This window comes from Triticum urartu, chromosome 1 (assembly GCF_003073215.2).
Source record: "Triticum urartu cultivar G1812 chromosome 1, Tu2.1, whole genome shotgun sequence".
NCBI lineage: Eukaryota > Viridiplantae > Streptophyta > Magnoliopsida > Poales > Poaceae > Triticum > Triticum urartu.
The window spans coordinates 250,997,384-251,020,613 of record NC_053022.1 but is presented as its reverse complement, the minus strand read 5'-3'; positions in this window follow the sequence as shown (position 1 = coordinate 251,020,613).

The following is a 23,230-nucleotide window of genomic DNA, read 5'->3' as shown; positions in this document are numbered from 1 at the left end:
GATAAATATCTGAGAATGGCTGTTGATTATCACGCATTGAATGAAATGACAATCAAGAACAAGTATCCACTGCCGATGATCAATGATTTGTTTGACCAGCTACAAGGAGCTAAAGTCTTTACCAAGATCGATTTACGATCAGGGTACCACCAGTTGAAGATTCGAGAATAGGATATACCTAAGACAGCTTTCACCAGAAGGTACGAGATGTATGAGTACACGGTTATGTCATTCGGATTGACTAACGCCCCTGCCTATTTCATGAGCATGATGAACAAAGCATTTATGGAGTTCTTGGATAAGTTTGTTGTGGTGTTCATTGATGATATCTTGGTATACTCGAGGAATGAAGAGGAACATAAGGAGTATTTGCGTTTGGTTCTTGAGAAGCTCAGGGAACATCAGTTATATGCTAAGTTTAGCAAATGTGAATTTTGGTTGAAGGAAGTTGGATTCCTTGGACATGTTATATCAGGAGAAGGTATAGCCGTAGACCCCACTAAGGTTCAGTCAGTCACTGAGTGGTTGGCACCCACCTCGGTTGGATAAATCTGCAGTTTTCTAGGACTCGCGGGATATTATCGGAGATTCATTAAGAATTTCTCTAAGATTGCAAAGCCGATGACAGAGCTGTTGAAGAAGGACACCAAGTTTAAATGGACAGATGAATGTGAGGCAAGTTTTCAGGAGTTGAAGAAACATTTGACTATAGCCCCAGTGCTGATTCTGCCAGATATACGTAAGGATTTCGAAGTGTATTGCGATGCGTCTCGCTTAGGACTTGGAAGTGTACTTATGCAAGACGGAAGAGTTGTTTCGTATGCCTCACGACAACTTCGACCGCATGAATTAAATTATGCCACGCATGATTTGGAGTTAGCAGCCGTAGTGCATGCACTCAAAACCTGGAGACATTTTCTTATTGGGAACCATTGTGACGTGTACACGGATCATAAGAGTTTGAAGTACATTTTCACATAGACGGAGTTGAATCTCAGGCAAAGGAGATGGTTGGAGCTCATAAAGGATTTCGATATGAAGTTGTACTATCATCCAGGAAAGGCCAATGTCGTAGCAGATGCTTTGAGCCGAAAGAGTTACGCCAATACCCTCGTAAGCGGAGGATTGTCAACGGAGTTAGCTAAAGATCTCAGGGAGCTACATATGGAGATAGTCCCTAGAGGTTTTGTTGCAGCATTGGAAATTCAGTCGACATTATTGGGAAAAATTCGAGAAGCTCAGAAGGATGATTAGGAAATTGCTGAGATAAAGGAGAAGATGAGCAAAGGAAAGGCCAAAGGTTTTCGTGAGGATGAGCACGACACCTTGTGGTTTGAGGACCGTGTTTACGTGCCCAATAATGCGGAGATCAGGAAGTTGATACTTCAGGAGGCTCACGACTCGCCATACTCGATACACCCCAGAAACACGAAGATGTATTTGGATTTGAAGGAACGTTTCTGGTGGACTAGAATGAAGAAAGATATTGCCGAGTATGTAGCAGTATGTGATGTATGTCAGAGAGTGAAGACGGAACATCAGAAGCCAGCAGGATTACTGCAGCCTATGCCAATACCCAAATGGAAGTGGGACAAGCTTGGCATGGATTTTATCACCGGATTACCCAAGACCCGATCAGGATATGATTCTATCTGGGTAGTAGTGGATCGTATGACCAAAGTAGCTCACTTTATCCCAGTGAAAACTACCTATACCAGTGCGAAGTTGGCCAAGATATACATGAACAGGATCGTATGTCTGCATGGAGTTCCGAGGACTATTGTATCAGATAGAGGAACACATTTTACTTCAAAGTTTTGGCACCAGCTACACCAGACTTTGGGAACCAGGCTAGAATTCAGTACAACTTTTCATCCGCAGATAGATGGACAGACCGAGAGAGTCAATCTGATTCTGGAGGACATGTTCAGAGCTTGTGCGCTAGATTATGGATCTAGTAGGGATGATAACTTTCCCTACACGGAGTTCTCATACAACAACAGCTACCAGGCCAGTTTGAAGATGGCACCTTTCGAAGCTTTGTATGGAAGAAGGTGCAGGACGCCGTTGATGTGGGATGAAGTTGGAGACCGCTAGTTGTTTGGACCCGATTTGATCAAGGAGTCAGAAGAGAAGGTTAAGTTGATTCGAGACAAACTGATGGTAGCTCAGTCCAGGCAGAAAAGTTATGCAGACTCAAAACGCAAGGAGGTAGTCTACGAAATCGGAGACAGAGCATATCTTCGTGTGTCACCCCTGCGAGGAGTTAAACGTTTTGGAGTTAAGGGAAAGCTAGCCCCAAGATTCGTAGGACCATACCAAGTTTTGGAACATATGGGAGAAGTTTCCTACAAGTTGGAGTTACCCGAAGGACTGTCAGGAGTTCATGATGTGTTTCACGTTTCCCAGTTGAAGAAATGTCATGTTGAGCTGGCCGTTATTCCTTTGAGAGATACAGTGCCCCTGGAAGCATTTTAGTTGGATAGTGATCTGACCTATGAGGAGAAACCAGCCAAGATTCTCGAGTTTGCCAGCCGAGTTACACGCAGCAAGGTTATCAAATTTTGCAAAGTTCAGTAGCCACCATGCCGAGGATGAAGCCACCTGGGAACGATAGGAAGACCTACACAAGGACCACCCACACCTATTTTCTAGCCAACCCAAATCTTGAGGACGAGATTCATATTAAGGGGGGTAGGTTTGTAACATCCCAAATTTTCAATTTGGAATGTTATACATAGGTCATCATTGCATATCATATTTTATTGCATTTTGGTTGATCCTAGAAATTCTAAGAAACTCAAGGACCCACGGAGAGAGTTGGGAATTTCATAACGGGCCGTGTCCATCCCGGACACCTCGCCCCGGCCGGCCCTTTAAAGGCCTAGGCCTCGCCCCGCCAGCCCAGCCGCCCCACCGCCCTGCCCCCGCAAACCCTAGCGCCGCCGCCGTTCCCTACCGCCGCCGCCCCGTGGAGCCGCCGCCCGTCACCGGCGCCACCCCTTCGCCTCGCCGCCGCTGTTCCCCGCCATTGGAACCGCCGCTCGCCAACATCGATCCTGCCATTGCCAAGGTAGCTGCCGCCGCCGACTTGGTTTTCTCGGGAAAACCGTCGGTTTTTTTGAAACCCTAGGTTTTTCGGTTTGATTTTTTTCCCGGTTTAGTTAAATAGCGAACGTTTGTCCGTACGTTCGCTTTAACGAACGTTGTTCGCCAATTAGCCGCAGACAGCGAATGTTCATTCGTTAGCCTGTTCATCTCATTTTTTTCCAGGGTTTTTCCGCGATTATTTTCGATCGTGATTTCTGCCCTGATCTTCGTTTTAGTTTATATTTTTTTCTCATCTATCCAAATTAGGTGAAACAAGCGCCTAGATCTTCGTCTTGAAGCCCTCTTTTTGTTTAACCAACTTGAACAAGATTTTGGTACTGTAAAATTTTACTTTAGTCCAGATTAGTAAACGGATCTTGTTTCTTTTGTAGTTTGAGTTTCGTTGCTCCATTTGATTTGATTCTTTTTGCAAACTGGAGTTCTACAGTTGAAATTTCTGGTTAGATCTTCTTATTTGAGTTTTATCCGTGCTTTTAGTTGAGTGTTTATGCTTTTAGTTGAGTGTTTATGTATGCTATTGTTTGTTTGCGATGTGCGAAGCGTGCTACTACGAGTCTCTAGGTTTTGCGCATCGTCAGCAAGGCAAGTAACACTTTGATCATATCACTTTATTACCCAGTTTTTATGCATTAGTTTCAACCCTCAAACATTTCACGAGTATGATCTCTTAACTTGTGGGTTTGGGAAGTAGATGATGAGGTAGAACCTATTGCCCTTTTATTGTCAAACCCTTGGGAGTTACTTCTATGTTATGCTTATATTGCCATGCTATGCTCGTAGACGTGGATTGGGTTTGAGTGTATCCATGAAAGATGTGAGATTGTTAATTAATGGTTAACTTAAGGTGGCTACTTAAATACACATCTGGGTTGATAGGTTGCGGGTACATGGAGAATCCAGTGTTGTCCTAGGATATCCCGGAGTACCCGTGTGATCATCCTACGGTTCGCCACCCAGGCTCAAAGGGATCATAAGATTATTCATGCTAGAAACTTCCGTGTGCAGCCACAAGCTATTATGGGCTCTAGCATAGTTGAGTAGGTTGCATGACCTCTTCTAGTGGTAGGCTAGCAGATGTAGGGGATGTAGGTTGGTATCGTCTACCCAGGGTTAGAGTTAATGCTTCCGAAAGACTGTGTCTCGGTCATCCGTTTCTCAAATACCATGTAGTCCGAGAAATCCAATGGAGGAGATCGAGTCTTGTGGGGAAAAGTGTGCAAACCTCTACAGAGTGTACAAACTAATCATGGTTAGCCGTGTCGCCGGTTATGGACAACTTGAGTATCTGGTACTTGAATTATTGATTTGATCTCATCACTCTAAATTAATTTGTTGGGTTGATAATGATTACTTTAATTGGGATTGAGTTGGAGGAACCTTCTCAATGTTTCAACCACCTTGATATTTAAATAAATCATATTCCTTTGTTGTAGGGAAAAATTGGCTTTTCGCAAAAATGTTACAACCATAGAGCCTCCACCAGCCATATATGCATGTAGTGATAGCATTTACTTGTTCTTTGCTCTACTGTGTTATATTGCCAGCATATTCCATGTGCCGACCCGTTTCAGGCTGCAACATATCATGTTGCAGACTTTTCAGATGGAGAGTAAGGTGCGCTAGGTCGTTTGTCGTGCACTTAGCTATGCCGTTGGAGTTGATGGACTCACTTTATCTTCCAAGCCTTCCGCTGTTGAAAGTGCAACTATCCCTGGGTGGTTTTGGTAATTCCTAACATATAGCTCATTGAGCTAATGCTACTTGAAGATAAATATTTCAGGAAAAGCTCAATGATTGGCATGGCATGGATTAGTAAGTGGACCCCTCAAAATGCTAAGGACAAAAGGATTGGCTCAAGCTCAAAGCACAAGACTCTACATTTCATTTTTAGTGATCCAAGATCACATTGAGTCCATAGGAAAAGCCAATACTATTAAGAGGGGATGAGGTGTTGCTTAATGAGGTTCTTGCTCAAAGTGCTTAGTGATATGCTCCACAACCCTCAACCACTTTCTCATATCCAAATATATCCCAAACCAAAAGTCAAACTCGGCCCCACCGATTTGATCTATCCGGCGCCACCGAGTTCAGTTGACATAGCCACTGCCACAAACCCTAGTCTTTTCGGTCCCACCGATAGGGATCTCGGTCTCACCGAGATGGGATTGCAATCTCTCTGTTTCCCTTCATAACATTTTGGTCCAACCGAGATGAGCGATTGGTCCCACCGAGATTGCAATGCAAACTCTCTGTTTCCCTTTCGTAACGTTTTGGTCCTACCGAAAGAGCGAATCGGTCCCAGCGAGATTGTCTGACCAACTCTCTGGTTAGTCTATTACCAAAATTGGTCTCACTGAGTTTGTGTAATCGGTCTCACCGAGATTACGTTATGCCCTAACCCTAATGATATCGGTCCCACCGAGTTGACATGTCGGTCCGACCGAAAATCCTAACGGTCACATTATGAACTAAATCGGTCTGACCGAGTTGTATGATTCGGTCCCACCGAGTTTGGTGATTTGTGTGTAACGTTTAGATTTTGTGTGGAGGCTATATATACCCCTCCACCCACTCTTCATTCGTGGAGAGAGCCATCAGAACATGCCTACACTTCCAACATACATTTTCCCCAAGTTGCTTTCCACTCAAATCCTATCCTATGAGAGAGAGTTCAGTGTTGGGGAGACTATCATTTGAAGCACAAGAGCAAGGAGTTCATCATCAACACACCATTTGTTACCTCTTGGAGAGTGGTGTCTCCTAGATTGGTTAGGTGTCACTTGGGAGCCTCCGTCAAGATTGTGGAGTTGAACCAAGGAGTTTGTACGGGCAAGGAGATCGCCTACTTCGTGAAGATCTACCCTAGTGAGGCAAGTACTTCGTGGGCGATGGCCATGGTGGGATAGACAAGGTTGCTTCTTCGTGGACCCTTTGTGGGTGGAGCCCTCCGTGGACTCGCGCAACCGTTACCCTTCGTGGGTTGAAGTCTCCATCAACGTGGATGTACGATAGCACCACCTATCGGAACCACGCCAAAAATCTCCATGTCTACATTGTGTTTGCTCCCTCCAAACTCCTCCCTTTACCTTCATATGCAATTGTTTTACATTCCACTGCTATACTCTTAGAATTGCATGTGTAGGTTGTTTGCTTGACTTGTGCTAAGTTGCTAAAATCTGCAAAGAATTAAAATTGGGAAAAGGCTAGATTTTTATTTGGTCAAGTAGTCTAATCACCCCCCTCTAGACATACTTTCGATCCTACAAGTGGTATCAGAGCTTTGGTCTCCATTTTCCTTGATTTCCATAGCTTTGGTGATCATAGCCTTGGTTTCACAACCTAGGAGAGTATGGCGGCTAGTGAGGGAAATTACCACCGTAGAGGTCCTTACTTTGATGGTACTAATTTTGCTAGTTGGAAGCATAAGATGAAAATGCATATTCTTGGACATAACCCCGCCGTTTGGGCTATTGTGTGTATTGGCTTGCAAGGTGAATTCTTTGATGGGAGGGAATCGAACCATGAGGCTAGCGCGGAAGAGTTGAAGATGTTGCAATACAATGCTCAAACTTGTGACATTCTTTTCAACGGATTGTGCCCCAAAGAATTCAACAAAATCAGTTGTCTTGAGAATGCAAAGGAAATTTGGGATACTTTGATTGATATGCACGAAGGTACCGACTCCGTCAAGGAATCGAAATTGGACGTGCTTCAAATTCAACTTGACAAGTTCAAAATCAAGGATGGTGAAGGTGTCGCTGAGATGTACTCTAGGCTTGCTCTCATCACAAATGAGATTGCCGGCTTAGGAAGTGAAGAGATGACCGATAGATTCATCATCAAGAAGATCCTAAGATCCTTGGATGGAAAATATGATACCGTGTGCACATTGATCCAAATGATGCCCAATTACAAAGATCTCAAGCCAACGGAAGTCATTGGAAGGATTGTTGCTCATGAGATGTCACTCAAGGATAAGGAAGAGCTTCACAACAAGTCAAGTGGTGCTTACAAAGCCTCATGTGATGCTCCCACATCATCAAGTGAGAAACAAAACTTCAATGAAGAATTGAGCCTAATGGTGAAGAACTTTAATAAGTTCTACAAGAGTAGAAGCAAGGAAAGAAGTTCCAAGTCAAGGTCCTACAATGACAAAAGATCCTCAAGTCGTGAACATAATTGCTACAATTGTGGAAGACCCGGACACTACTACAATGAGTGTACGGCTCCCTACAAAAGAAGAGAAGGTTCTCCCAAAAGAAGGAGTAGGAGAGAAGAATCACCACCAAGAGAGAGAAGGAGTAGAGATGACCATTATGAACGAATAACATCACGGAGAAGCAAGGATTTGGAAAGGAAGAATGATAACCCACAAGTATAGGGGATAAATTGTAGCTTCTTTCGATAAGTAAGAGTGTTGAACCCAATGAGGGGAGGGAAACTCGTATTGGATGGCCTAGCTATGTCGCACGAGTAGGTGTGCAGCCCTAGCGCAACGTTAGGAGTCGCCACGAGATCAACAAGATAAGTCCCAACACTCAGATCGGCTAAATGTTTGGGCCTAATGGTCACTCACGCCTTGCCACAACCCCGTTGCGGCCATGTCAACTCCCTTTCTCGCCTTACCATGGCTACTTGAGCGCTAAGGGGGACCTCCTAAGCATCGTGCCTCAGGGGCTCTTACTGGACCTCGGGCCGCACACCTCCTGGCCTTGACCACGGCACGTGACCTGGCATACCAGCAACGACTGTAGCCTGCCTGGGGACTGGGACCTATCAGCGTAGAGCAACAAGCTATATCGAGGAAAGAAAGGGGGGACCGAGCCTTAACGGGACATGCGTTCACCAAATTTTCATAACAGGGAAGATAAGCGCAAAAGACATTACGGACCCTTACATGCCCCCACGGGGTAATTCATGATTCTTCACAGGAAACAAAAGCTGATACTAAGGGGAATCCTATCTACATCCTTCCGTGGTGGACACCATCATCAACAGTGGGGCATGGGAGGCCGGTGCCAACCCCATCCAGATCAGCGGCAGCGACGACCGGACTCCGTAGCTCTGCTCCGAGCGCGGTGAGAGCTCGGGGGCACGTAGCTGTCATCGCTTGTCTCCGGAGTCTCATAGAGCTCATGGGAGCTGCTGGACTCCCAAGGGCTGCTGCTGCCGGAGTGGTCGCGAGAGGAGCGTGCATCAGCCTCACGCTCCTCTCCGAAGCAGCACTCCAGGCGGCGGCCCTCGGCATCGAAGACCTTGAAGAAGAGCGTGGAGACTCCGTTGTACTCAAAGTGGATCGCGAGGGCGCCCCTCGCATGGCAGACCCGCGCGATCTCACCCCAGCCGTGAATCATGAAGATCTTGCCGGTGGGGACCGCTTCGATCTCTGCTCCGGTCGCCGGAGCACTGCAGTCGGCATGCTGCAGCCAGAGCTGGAGAGGCCCCCTCAGCGGCATCACGTCGGAGAAGAACCGCGGGAAGTGGATCCAGAAGCTTGGAGGCATCGGCGCCCACAGCACCAACTCGCACGAGGAGTCCGCGGCGTGAACCCCAGGGGCGACGGCACGCGTCGCTGTGGCGCAGCGACCCCGGATGTGGCATGGGCGGCGCTGCTCGTCACTTCATCCTCCCGAGCCCTTGGCTCGGGCGTACAAGGGCAGCGGGTACCCCGAAGGAGGCCGCTCGCACCAAGGCCTCAACACCACCTGCATCGCCGCTTCATCACGGTGATGGATCGACCTTTTCTTTGGTGGAAGAGGCACCGGATCATCATGGGGAGTCTTTCGTTTCTCTTCAGTAGAAAACTTTCTGATGGGCGCCATTGTTGTCAGCAGTGGAGCGAGGAGGAAGAAGCGAGCAAGCGAGGAAGAGATGGGCGACGGGGGCTCCACCCCACTCCCCATTTATAGCAAGAGAAGGCCAACCGGCGTCTCCCATGATCGCAGGTAATGATGGTTTTCCTTGCATGTCGCAGGGACTTGTCAAGTCGTGCAGTTACCGAGGCAGCATGGGGAAGCGGAGACGCCCACGTTTAATCATTCGCCACGTGTCAACCAAGGCCGCGGGCTTTGGGGGACCGCGACGCTCCATACCTGGCCCTTGGCTTCACCATGAAGCCAAGCCCGAGCGCACCTTGGGCCCGGGGGTTACTATCGGTGTTCTGGGAACGGGGGTCCCCAGACTTGCCTGCCCGCGGCCCGCGACGTGGCTAAGCCAGCAGGCCGTACGACCCATCTTCATCAACAAAGCATCCAAGACCCTCGCGAGGGTCCAAGACTCGCGAGGCGGACGACGCAAGACCTCCTCTAGAGAAGCCTAGCCAGGCAGGCTCACGAGGAGCAGAGATATCGAGGCAGGGCAAACCTCACGAGGCCCTCGTGACGTGAGCCATGATGCACGACACCAGGCGGGCGCCAGGCGGGCGCCAGCGCACGCATCGTCCTTATTTCCTCTTTGATGTTAAGGAGGCTGATACATCTCCGTCGTATCTATAATTTTTTATTGTTCCATGCCAATATTCTACAACTTTCATATACTTTTGGCAACTTTTTATACTATCTTTGGGACTAACATATTGATCCAGTGCCCAGTGCCAGTTCCTGTCTGTTGCATGTTTTATGTTTCGCAGAATATCCATATCAAACGGAATCCAAACGGGATAAAAACAGACGGAGCTTATTTTTGGAATATTTGGAAAATTCAGGAAGAAAAATCCACGCGAGACAGTGCCCGAGGTGGCCACGAGGCAGGGGGCGCGCCTGCCCCCCTGGGTGCGCCCCTGACCCTCATGGGCCACCCGTAAGGCAGCTGATGCCCTTCTTCGGCCGCAAGAAAGCTAATTTTTGGGAAAAAAATCACGGCGAAGTTTTCAATCCAATCGGAGTTGCGGATCTCCATATATACCCGAAACGGTGAAAGGGCAGCAGAACAGAACGCAGAAACAGAGAAAGACTGAGAGACATATCCAATCTCGGAGCTGCTCTCGCCCCTCCCATGCCATGGAGGCCAAGGACCAGAGGGGAAACCCTTCTCCCATCTAGGGAGGAGGCCAAGGAAGAAGAAGACGAAGGGGCCCCCTCTCCCCATGCTGTCGTGGCCATCATCATCATCATCACCGCGATCTACACCAACACCTCCGCCATCTTCACCAACATCTCCATCACCTTACCCCCTCTATCTACAGCGGTCCACTCTCCCGCAACCCGATGTACCCTCTATTTGAACATGGTGCTTTATGCTTCATACTATTATCCAATGATGTGTTGCCATCCTATGATGCCTGAGTAGATTTTCATTGTCCTAACAGTGGTTGATGAATTGCTATGATTGATTTAATTTGCTTGTGGTTATGCTGCTGTCCTTTGGTGCCCATCATATGAGCGTGCGCGTGGATCACACCTTAGGGTTAGTTGTATGTTGATATGACTATGTATTGGAGGGCAAGAGTGACAGAAGCTTCAACCTAGCATAGAAATTGATGCATACGGGATTGAAGGGGGACCAATATACCTTAATGCTATGGTTGGGTTTTACCTTAATGAACGTTAGTAGTTGCGGACGCTTGCTAATAGTTCCAATCATAAGTGCATAGAATTCCAAGTCAGGGATGACATGCTAGCAGTGGCCTCTCCCACATAATACTTGCTATCGGTCTAGTAAAGTAGTCAATTGCTTAGGGGCAATTTCGCAACTCCTACCACCACTTTTCCACACTCGCTATATTTACTTTATTGTTTCTTTACTTACAACAGCCCCTACTTTTTATTTACGTAATCTTTATTATCTTGCAAACCTATCCAAAAACACCTACAAAGTACTTCTAGTTTCATACTTGTTCTAGGTAAAGCGAATGTCAAGCGTGTGTAGAGTTGTATCGGTGGTCGATAGAACTTGAGGGAATATTTGTTCTACCTTTAGCTCCTCGTTGGGTTCGATACTCTTACTTATCGAAAACTGTTGCGATCCCCTATACTTGTGGGTTATCAAGACATTTTTCTGGCGCCGTTGCCGGGGAGCAATAGCGTGGGGTGAATATTCTCGTGGGTGCTTGTTTGCTTTATCACTAAGTAATTTTTATTTGCTATTCTTAGTTGTTTTCTATCTTTAGTTATGGGTAGGAAACGCAAAATACCAAAAAAATTAGTTGTACCTACTAAACCAATGGTTGAAGAACCACTCAAAATCTATCACACTGCTGAAGCTTATTACTTGGATCATCTTTGATCCCTATGTGCTCGTGCTAAAACCCCAACTAGCTTAGTTGAGGGCAAATCTTTAGATGAGCATGCTTGTTATGTGCGACACCGAATATCTGAAAAAGAGAAAATTTTACTAGGTCAAATTCATCGTTTGCAATGCTATGCTTGGAATTTATGTGAAATATATGATTTTACTTGTTGTTTTGAAAACCCTAAGAAACACCTTCCCTATCAATGTGAGTTTAGTGATAATGGAATCATATCTTCGTATGCTAAGGGTGTTTATAATTAATATGATGTTCAACAAATTTAAGAATTTGTTGCTTTTAAGGGTGCTTACGAAATTGCTTCTTTGATTGAAAAGTATGATGCTACTCTTTACAAATCTGAAAATTTTGCCATACTTAAATATTGCTATGATAATTATGCTTCTAATGCCTATGTTGAACCATATATTGAGGACTACTCCGCTGTCCAAGAAGAGACTAATATTTTGCAGGAGTCTATGGAAGAAGAAATTTATGAAATTGTGAGCTCATTGGATGAAAAAGATGAGGAGGAGAGCGAAGAACAAAAGGAGGAAGAGCGGATTGATCACCCGTGCCCACCTTCTAATGAGAGTAACTCTTCAACTCATACATTGTTTAATTTCCCTTCGTGCTTACCGAAGGATGAATGCTATGATAATTGCTATGACCCCGTTGATTATTTTGAAATATCCCATTTTGATGATGCTTGCTATGCTTGTGGCCAAGATGCCAATATGAATTATGCTTATGGAGATGAACTTGCTATAGTTCCTTATGTTAAACATGAAATTGTTGCTATTGCACCCATGCATGATAGCCCTGTTATCTTTTTGAATTCTCCCGACTACACTATATCGGAGAAGCTTGTGCTTATTAAGGATTATATTGATGGGTTACTATTACACATGATGATTTTGATAGATATAATATGCATGTGCTTGCTGCTCCTACTTGCAATTATTATGAGAGAGGAACTATATATCCACCTCTCTATGTTTCCCACATGATAAAATTGCAAGAAACTGTCTATACTATGCATTCGCCTTTACTATGTGTGCATGAATTGTTCTTTTATGACATGCCGATGCATAGGAAGAGAGTTAGACTTCATCATTACATGATATATGTTACTTTGTGCTCACTACTAAATTACAAATCATTGTTAATTAAAATTGGCTTTGATATACCTTGGGATCCCGGTGGATCCATTACTTGAGCACTATATGCCTAGCTTAATGGCTTTAAAGAAAGCGCTGCCAGGGAGACAACCCGAAAGTTTTAGAGAGTCATTTAATTCTATTGAGTGCTTTTATATAGTTTAAAAACAACAAAAATAAAGAGGGGAACCGAAAACTTTTTCAAAAAGGAAAGTGAAAGTGAGAAAGACAAGCATTGTTGAAGTGGGAGAGCTCCTTGAACTTTGTTCATGCTCACTAAAACTTTGTGAATCTTGATTACAGAAACTTTTCAACAAAAATAATTATCCCTTTGTTCAATTCCATTGTATTATAAAAATAATGTGCCAAGGTTTGCCTTTAGGATGTTTACATTTGCTTGATGGTTTGTATGGTGCAGGACATAAACTTTGGCTGTAGTCGCGATTTTACATTTTTAGCTGGAATTTCAAATGGTTATGATTCTTTTTGAACTATCTTACTATGAAATTTTTTTATTTTTCCTAATTTTTGTATAATTTTTCAAGTGTCATAAGTATGGTGAATATTCAGATTATTACAGACTGTTCTGTTTTAGACAGATTCTGTTTTTGATGCATAGTTTGCTTGTTTTGATGAAACCATCAATTTATATTAGTGTATTAAGCCATAAATAAGTTATATTACATTATACACAATGTAAAAACAAAATATGAATTGGTTTGCAACAGTACTTATAGTAGTGATTTGCTTTATTATACTAACGGATCTTACCGAGTTTTCTGTTGAAGTTTTGTGTGGATGAAGTGTTCGATGATCCAGAAGGTCTCGATGTGAGAAGAAGGAAGAGAGGCAAGAGCTCAAGCTTGGGGATGCCCAAGGCACCCCAAGTAAATATTCAAGGAGACTCAAGCGTCTATGCTTGGGGATGCCCCGGAAGGCATCCCCTCTTTCTTCAACAAGTATCGGTATGTTTTCGGATTCGTTTTGTTCATCTGATATGTGCAATCTTGGAGCGTCTTTTGCATTTAGTTTTCATTTTTATTTTATGCACCATGCTGGTATGAGGTAGTCCTTGGTTGATTTATAGAATACTCTATGCACTTCACTTATATCTTTTGAGTATGGCTTTATAGAATGCTTCATGTGCTTCACTTATATCATTTGAAGTTTGGATTGCCTGTTTCTCTTTACATATACAACCACCATTTGTAGAATGCTCTTTTGCTTCACTTATATTTGTTAGAGGGTGGGCATATCTTTTGTAGAAAGAATAAAACTCTCTTGCTTCACTTATATCTATTTAGAGAGATGACAGGAATTGGTCATTCACATGGTTAGTCATAAAATCCTACATAAAACTTGTAGATCACTGAATATGATGTGTTTGATTCCTTGCAAAAGTTTTGCGATATAAAGATGGTGATATTAGAGTCATGCTAGTGGGCAGTTGTGGATTAGTGGAAATACTTGTGTTGAGGTTTGTGATTCCCGTAGCATGCACGTATGGTGAACCGTTATGTAACGAAGTTGGAGCATGAGGTATTTATTGATTGTCTTCCTTACGAGTGGCGGTCGGGGACGAGCGATGGTCTTTTCCTACCAATCTATCCCCCTAGGGGCATGGTTAGTAGTACTTTGCTTCGAGGGCTAATAAACTTTTGCAATAAGTATGTGAGTTCTTTATGACTAATGTTGAGTCCATGGATTATACGCACTCTCACCCTTCCACCATTGCTAGCCTCTCTAGTACCGCGCAACTTTCGCCGGTACCATAAACCCACCATATACCTTCCTCAAAACAGCCACCATACCTACCTATCATGGCATTTCCATAGCCATTCCGAGATATATTTCCATGCAACTTTCATCATCATCATATACATGACTTGAGTATTCATTGTCATATTGCTTTGCATGATCGTAAGATAGCTAGCATGATGTTTTCATGGCTTGTCCTTTTTTTGATGTCATTGCTACGCTAGATCGTTGCACATCCCGGTATACCACCGGAGGCATTCATATAGAGTCATATCTTTGTTCTAGATCGAGTTGTAATATTGAGTTGTAAGTAAATAAAAGTGTGATGATCATCACTATTAGAACATTGTCCCATGTGAGGTTATCAAAATAAAAGTGGCCAAAGAAGCCCCCCCCCCCAAAAGGAGAGAGAGGCCAAAGAAGCCTACAAAAAAAATAAAAAAACGAGAGAAAAAGAGAGAAGGGACAATGCTACTATCCTTTTACCACACTTGTGCTTCAAAGTAGCACCATGTTCTTCATATAGAGAGTCTCTTGAGTTATCACTTTCATATACTAGTGGGAATTTTCATTATAAAACTTGGCTTGTATATTCCAACGATGGGCTTCCTCAAATGCCCTAGGTCTTCATGAGCAAGCAAGTTGGATGCACACCCACTTAGTTTCAGTTTGAGCTTTCGTATACTTATAGCTCTAGTGCAGCCGTTGCATGACAATCCCTACTCACTCACATTGATATCTATTGATGGGCATCTCCATAGCCCGTTGATATGCCTAGTTGATGTGAGACTATCTTCTCCTTTTTGTCTTCTCCACAACCACCATTCTATTCCACCTATAGTGCTATATCCATGGCTCACGCTCATGTATTGCGTGAGGGTTGAAAATTCTAAGGCGCGTTAAAAAGTATGAACCAATTGCTCGGCTTGTCATCGGGGTTGTGCATGATGTGAGTATTTTGTGTGGTGAAGATGGAGCATAGCCAGACTATATGATTTTGTAGGGATAACTTTCTTTGGCCTTGTTATTTTGAAAAGACATGATTGCTTTATTAGTGGGCTTGAAGTATTATTGTTTTTATGTCAAATGATAGACTATTTCTTTGAATCACTCGTATCTTAATATTCATGCCATGATTAGATATGTGATCAAGATTATGCTAGGTAGCATTCCACATCAAAAATTATCTTTTTTATCATTTACCTACTCGAGGACGAGCAGGAATTAAGCTTGGGGATGCTGATACGTCTCCGCCGTATCTATATGTTTTGATTGTTCCATGCCAATATTCTACAACTTTCATATACTTTTGGCAACTTTTTATACTATTTTTGGGACTAACATATTGATCCAGTGCCCAGTGTCAGTTCCTGTTCGTTGCATGTTTTATGTTTCGCAGAATATCCATATCAAACGTAATCCAAACGGGATGAAAACGGGCGGAGCTTATTTTTGGAATATTTGGAAAATTCCGGAAGAAAAATCCACGCGAGACGGTGCCCGAGGTGGCCACGAGGCAGGGGGCGCGCCCCTGACCCTCGTGGGCCACCCATAAGGCGGTTAATGCCCTTCTTCGGCCGCAAGAAAGCTAATTTCCAGAAAAAAAATCACAGCGAAGGTTTCGATCCAATCGGAGTTACGGATCTCCATATATACCTGAAACGGTGAAAGGGCAGCAGAACAGAACGCAGAAACAGAGAGAGACGGAGAGACAGATCCAATATCGGAGGGGCTCTCGCCCCTCCCATGCCATGGAGGCCAAGGACCAGAGGGGAAACCCTTCTCCCATCTAGGGGGAGGTCAAGGAAGAAGAAGATGAAGGGCCCTCCTCTCCCCTTCTCTTCCGGTGGCGCCGGAATGCTGCCGTGGCCATCATCATCATCGCCACGATTTACACCAACACCTCCGCCATCTTCACCAACATCTCCATCACCTTACCCCCTCTATCTACAGTGGTCCACTCTCCCGCAACCCGTTGTACACTCTACTTGAACATGGTGCTTTATGCTTCATATTATTATCCAATGATGTGTTGCCATCCTATGATGTCTAAGTAGATTTTCATTGTCCTAACGGTGGTTGATGAATTGCTCTGATTGATTTAATTTTCTTGTGGTTATGTTGCTGTCCTTTGGTTCCCATCATATGAGCGCGCGCGTGGATCACACCTTAGGGTTAGTTGTATGTTGATAGGACTATGTATTGGAGGGCAAGAGTGACAGAAGCTTCAACCTAGCATAGAAATTGATGCATACGGGATTGAAGGGGGACCAATATATCTTAATGCTATGGTTGGGTTTTACCTTAATGAACGTTAGTAGTTGCGGACGCTTGCTAATAGTTCCAATCATAAGTGCATAGAATTCCAAGTCAGGGATGACATGCTAGCAGTGGCCTCTCCCACATAATACTTGCTATCGGTCTAGTAAAGTAGTCAATTGATTAGGGGCAATTTCAAAACTCCTACCACCACTTTTCCACACTCGCTATATTTACTTTATTGTTTCTTTACTTACAACATCCCCTACTTTTTATTTACGTAATCTTTATTATCTTGCAAATCTATCCAAAAACACCTACAAAGTACTTCTAGTTTCATACTTGTTCTAGGTAAAGCGAACGTCAAGCGTGCGTAGAGTTGTATCAGTGGTCGATAGAACTTGAGGGAATATTTTTTCTACCTTTAGCTCCTCTTTGGGTTCGACACTCTTACTTATCGAAAACTGTTGCGATCCCCTATACTTGTGGGTTATCAAGTCTCTTTTATGCATGATTGCTTATAGCCTCGTATTTCTTCTCCGATATTTGGGTTCTGTTTGGCCAACTTGATCTATTTATCTTGCAATGGGAAGAGGTGCTTTGTAGTGGGTTCGATCTTACGGTGCTTGATCCCAGTGACAGAAATGGAACCGACACATATGTATCGTTGCTACTAAGGATAAAACGATGGGTCTATCTCTACATAGATAGATCTTGTCTACATCCTGTCATCGTTCTTATTGCATTACTCCATTTCTCCATGAACTTAATACACTAAATGCATGCTGGATAGCGGTCGATGTGTGGAGTAATAGTAGTAGATGCAGGTAGGAGTCAGTCTACTAATCTTGGACGTGATGCCTATATAATGATCATTGCCTGGATATTGTCATGAGTATTTGAAGTTCTATCAATTGCCCAACAGTAATTTTTTTACCCACCGTTTGTTATTTTATGTCGAGAGAAGCCACTAGTTTAACCTACGGCCCCCGGGTCTCCTTTCTCATATATTTGCCTTTGCGATCTACTTTTTCCTTGCGTTTATTTTCAGATCTATTAAAACAAAAACCCAAAAATACCTTGCTACATTTTATTTCTATTTATTTATTTAGCGTTCGATCTTTCAATTTATTACAACTTTCTCCCATCCACGCACCATTTCTGGCGCTGTTACTCGAAAGGGATTGACAACCCCTTTAACACGTCGGGTTGCGATGTATTGTTATTTGTGTGCAGGGGTTGTTTACGTTGTGTTGCTTGGTTCTCCTACTGGTTCGATAACCATGTTTTCATATCTGAGGGAAATACCTACCGCCGTTGTGCTGCATCATCCCTTCCTCTTTGGGGAAATACCGATGTAGCTTCAAGCGACATCAGTAATGCACATCACTATAAGCCTTGCAAGCAATGTGACTAATTAGTTAGTTACGAGATGATGCATTATGGAACGAGTAAAGAGACTTGCCGGTAACGAGATTGAACTATGTATGATGATACCGACGATCGAATCTCGGGCAAGTAACATACCGATGACAAAGGGAATAATGTATGTTGTTATGCGGTTTGACCGATAAAGATCTTCGTAGAATATGTAGGAGCCAATATGAGCATCTAGGTTCCGCTATTGGTTATTGACCGGAGATGTGTCTCGGTCATGTCTACATAGTTCTCGAACCCGTATGGTCCGCACGCTTAATGTTCGATGAGATTTGTATTATGAGTGATTTGATAACCGAAGTTTGTTCGGAGTCCCGGATGAGATCACGGACATTACGGTAAGTCTCGAAATGGTCGAGAGGTAAAGATTGATATATTGGAAGGTTATATTCGGACACTGGAATGGTTCCGGTGTGATTAGGGTATTTTTGGAGTACCGATGAGGTTATCGGAACCCCCCGGGAGGTATATGGGCCTTATTGGGCCTTAGTGGAAAGGAGGGGAAAGGAGCAAGGGAGGGGGTGCCCCCCAAGCCCAAATCCGAATTGGGAGGGGGGCCGGCCCCCCTTTCCTTCCTCCCTCCTTCCTCTTCCTTCCCTCTCCTACTTCTAATAGGAAAAAGGGGAGTCCTACTCCCGGTGGGAGTTGGACTCCCCCCTAGGGCGCGCCACCCTCCTTGGCCGGCCCCCTCCTCCACTCCTTTATATACGGGGGCAGGGGGCACCCCATAGACAACAGTTGATCATTGATCTCTTAGCCGTGTGCGGTGCCCCCCTCCACCATAGTCCTCGATAATATTGTAGTGGTGCTTAGACGAAGCCCTGCGACGGTAAAACATCAAGATCGTCACCACGCCGTCGTGCTGACGGAACTCATCCCCGACACTTTGCTGGATCGGAGTCCGGGGATCATCATCGAGCTGAACGTGTGCTAGAACTCAGAGGTGCCGTAGTTTTGGTGCTTGATCGGTCGGGCCGTGAAGACGTACGACTACATCAACCGCGTTGTGCTAACGCTTCCGCTTCCGGTCTACGAGGGTACATAGACAACACTCTTCCCTCTAGTTGCTATGCATCACCATGATCTTGCATGTGCGTAGGAAATTTTTTGAAATTACTATGTTCCCCAACAGTGGTATCAGAGCCAGGTTTTATGTGTTGTTGTTATATGCACGAGTAGAACACAAGTGAGTTGTGAGCGATATAAGTCATACTACTTACCAGCATGTCATACTTTGGTTCAGCGGTATTGTTGGATGAAGCGGTCCGGACCGACATTACGCGTACGCTTACGCGAGACTGGTTCTACCGCCGTGCTGTGCACACAGGTGACTAGCGGGTGTCAGTTTCTCCAACTTTAGTTGAACCGAGTGTGGCTACGCCCGGTCCTTGAGAAGGTTAAAACAGCACCAACTTGACAAACAATCGTTGTGGTTTTGATGCGTAGGTAAGAACGGTTCTTGCTCAGCCCGTAGCAGCCACGTAAAACTTGCAACAACAAAGTAGAGGACGTCTAACTTGTTTTTGCAGGGCATGTTGTGATGTGATATGGTCAAGACGTGATGAGATAAAAGTTGTTGTATAAGATGATCATGTTTTGTTGAAGTTATTGGCAACTAGCAGAAGCCTTATGGTTGTCTCTTTATTGCATAAGATGCAAGCGCCAAATAATTGCTTTACTTTATCGCTATGCGATAGCAATAGTTGCAAGAGCAATAGTTGGCGAGACGACCATGTGACGACACATTGATATAGATCAAGATGATGGAGATCATGGTGTCATGCCAGTGACAATGGAAATCATGACGATGTTTTGGAGATGGAGATCAAAGGCACAAGATGATGATGGCCATATCATGTCACATATTTTGATTGCATGTGATGTTTATCTTTTATGCATCTTATTTTCCTTAGTTCGACGGTAGCTTTATAAGATGATCTCTCACTAAATTTCAAGATAAAAAGTGTTCTCCCTGAGTATGCACCATTGCCAAAGTTCGTCGTGCCCAGACACCACGTGATGATCGCGTGTGATAAGCTCTACGTCCATCTACAACGGGTGCAAGCCATTTTTGCACACGCAGAATACTCAGGTTAAACTTGACGAGCCTAGCATATGCAGATATGGCCTCGAAACACTGAGACCGAAAGGTCGAGCGTGAATCATATAGTAGATATGATCAACATAATGATGTTCACCATTGAAAGCTACTCCATTTCACGTGATGATCGGTTATGGTTTAGTTGATTTGGATCACGTGATCACTTAGATGATTAGAGGGATGTCTATCTAAGTGGGAGTTCTTAAGTAATATGATTAATTGAACTTTAATTTATCATGAACTTAGTCCTGGTAGTATTAGCATATCTATGTTGTAGATCAATAGCTCGCGATGTTGCTCCCCGTTTAATTTTTATATGTTCCTAGAGAAAACTAAGTTGAAAAATGTTAGTAACAATGATGCGGATTGGATCCGTGATCTGAGGATTATCCTCATTGCTGCACAGAAGAATTATGTCCTTGATGCACCGCTAGGTGACAAACCTATTGCAGGAGCAGATGCAAACGTTATGAACGTTAGGCTAGCTCAATATGATGACTACTTGATAGTTTAGTGCACCATGCTTAACAGCTTAGAATCGGGATTTCAAAGATGTTTTGAACGTCATGGACCATATGAGATGTTCCAGGAGTTGAAATTAATATTTCAAGCAAATACCCGAGTTGAGAGATATGAAGTCTCCAACAAGTTCTATAGCTAAAAGATGGAGGAGAATAGCTCAAGCAGTGAGCATGTGCTCAGATTGTCTGGGTACTACAATCGCTTGAATCAAGTGGGAGTTAATCTTCCAGATAAAATAGTGATTGACAGAATTCTCTAGTCACCATCACCAAGTTAGTAGAACTTCGTGATGAACTATAATATGCAAGGGATAACAGAAACGATTCCCAAGCTCTTCGTGATGCTGAAATCGACGAAGGTAGAAATCAAGAAAAGCATCAAGTGTTGATGGTAAACAAAACCACTAGTTGCAAGTAAAGTGACAAAGGGCAGAAAGCGGAACTTCAAGAAGAACGGCAAGCAAGTTGCTGCTCAAGTGAAAAACCCAAGGCTGGACCTAAGCCTGAAACTGAGTGCTTCTACTGCAAAGGGATTGGTCACTGGAAGCGGAACTACCCCAAGTAATTGGCGGATAAGAAGGATGGCAAAGTGAACATAGGTATATTTGATATACATGTTATTGATGTGTGCTTTACTAGTGTTTATAGCAACCCCTCAGTATTTGATACTAGTTCAGTTGCTAAGAGTATTAACTCGAAACGGGAGTTGCAGAATGAACAGAGACTAGTTAAGGGTGAAGTGACGATGTGTGTTGAAAGTGGTTCCAAGATTGATATGATCATCATCGCACACTCCCTATACTTTCGGGATTAGTGTTGAACCTAAATAAGTGTTATTTGGTGTTTGCGTTGAGCATGAATATGATTTGATCATGTTTATTGCAATACGGTTATTCATTTAAGTAAGAGAATAAATTGTTGTTCTGTTTACATATATGGTTACACACCCAATGAAAATGGTTCATTGGATCTCGATCGTAATGATACACATATTCATAATATTGAAACCAAAAGATGCAAAGTTAATAATGATAGTGCAACTTATTTGTGGCACTGCCGTTTAGGTCATATTGGTGTAAAGCGCATGAAGAAACTCCATGCTGATGGACTTTTGGAATCACTTGATTATGAATGAGTTGATGCTTGTGAACCATGCCTCATGGGCAAGATGACTAAGACTCCGTTCTCCGGAACAATGTAGCAAGCAACAGATTTGTTGGAAATCATGCATACTGATGTATATGTCCGATGAATACTGAAGCTCGCGGAAGGTATCATTATTTTCTGATATTCACAGATGATTTGAGCAGATATGAGTATATCTACTTGATGAAACACAAGTCTGAAATATTAGAAAAGTTCAAAGAATTTCAGAGTGAAGTGGAGAATCATCGTAACAAAAATAAAAGTTTCTACGATATGATCGCAGAAGTAAAATATTTGGGTTACGAGTTTGGCCTTCAGTTCAAACAATGTGAAATAGTTTCACTACTCACGCCACCTGGAACACCACAGTGTAATGGTGTGTCCGATCGTCATAACCGTACTTTATTAGATATGGTGCGATCTATGATGTCTCTTACCGATCTACCACTACCGTTTTGGGGTTATGCATTAGAGACAGCTGCATTCACGTTAAATAGGGCACCATCTAAATCCGTTGAGACGACACCGTATGAACTATGGTTTGGCAAGAAACCTAAGCTGACGTTTCTTAAAGTTTGAGGTTGCAATGCTTATGTGAGAAAGTTTCAACCTGATAAGCTCTAACCCGAATCGGAGAAGTGCGTCTTCATAGGATACCCAAAAGAAAATGTTGGGTACACCTTCTATCACATATCCGAAGGCAATATATTCGTTGCTTTGAATGGATCCTTTTCTAGAAAAGGAGTTTCTCTCGAAAGATGTGAATGGGAGGAAAGTAGAACTTGATGAGGTAATTGTACCTGCTCCCTTATTGGAAAGTAGTTCATCACAGAAATCTGTTCCTGTGACTACTACACCAATTAGTGAGGAAGCTAATGATGATGATCATGTAACTTCAGATCAAGTTACTGCCGAACCTCGTAGGTAAACCAGAGTGAGATCCGCACCAGAGTGGTACAGTAATCCTGTTCTGGAGGTCATGTTACTTGACCATGACGAACCTATGAACTATGAGGAAGCGATGATGAGCCCAGATTCCGCGAAATGGCTTGAGGCCATGAAATCTAAGATGAGATCCATGTATGAGAACAAATTATGGACTTTGATTGACTTGCCCATTGATCGGCGAGCCATTGAGATTAAATGGATCTTCAAGAGGAATACGGACGCTGATAGTAGTGTTACTATCTACAAAGCTAGAATTGTCACAAAAAGGTTTTCGACAAGTTCAAGGTGTTGACTACGATGAGAGTTTCTCACTCGTATCTATGCTTAAGTCTTTCTGAATCATGTTAGCAATTGCCGCATTTTATGAAATCTGGCAAATGGATAAACAAAACTACATTCCTTAATGGGTTTATTAAAGAAGAGTTGTATATGATGCAACCAAAAGGTTTTGTCAATCCTAAAGGTACTAAAAAAATATGCAAGCTCCAGCGATCCATCTATGGACTGGTGCAAGCATCTCGGAGTTGGAATATACGCTTTGATAAGTTAATCAAAGCATATAGTT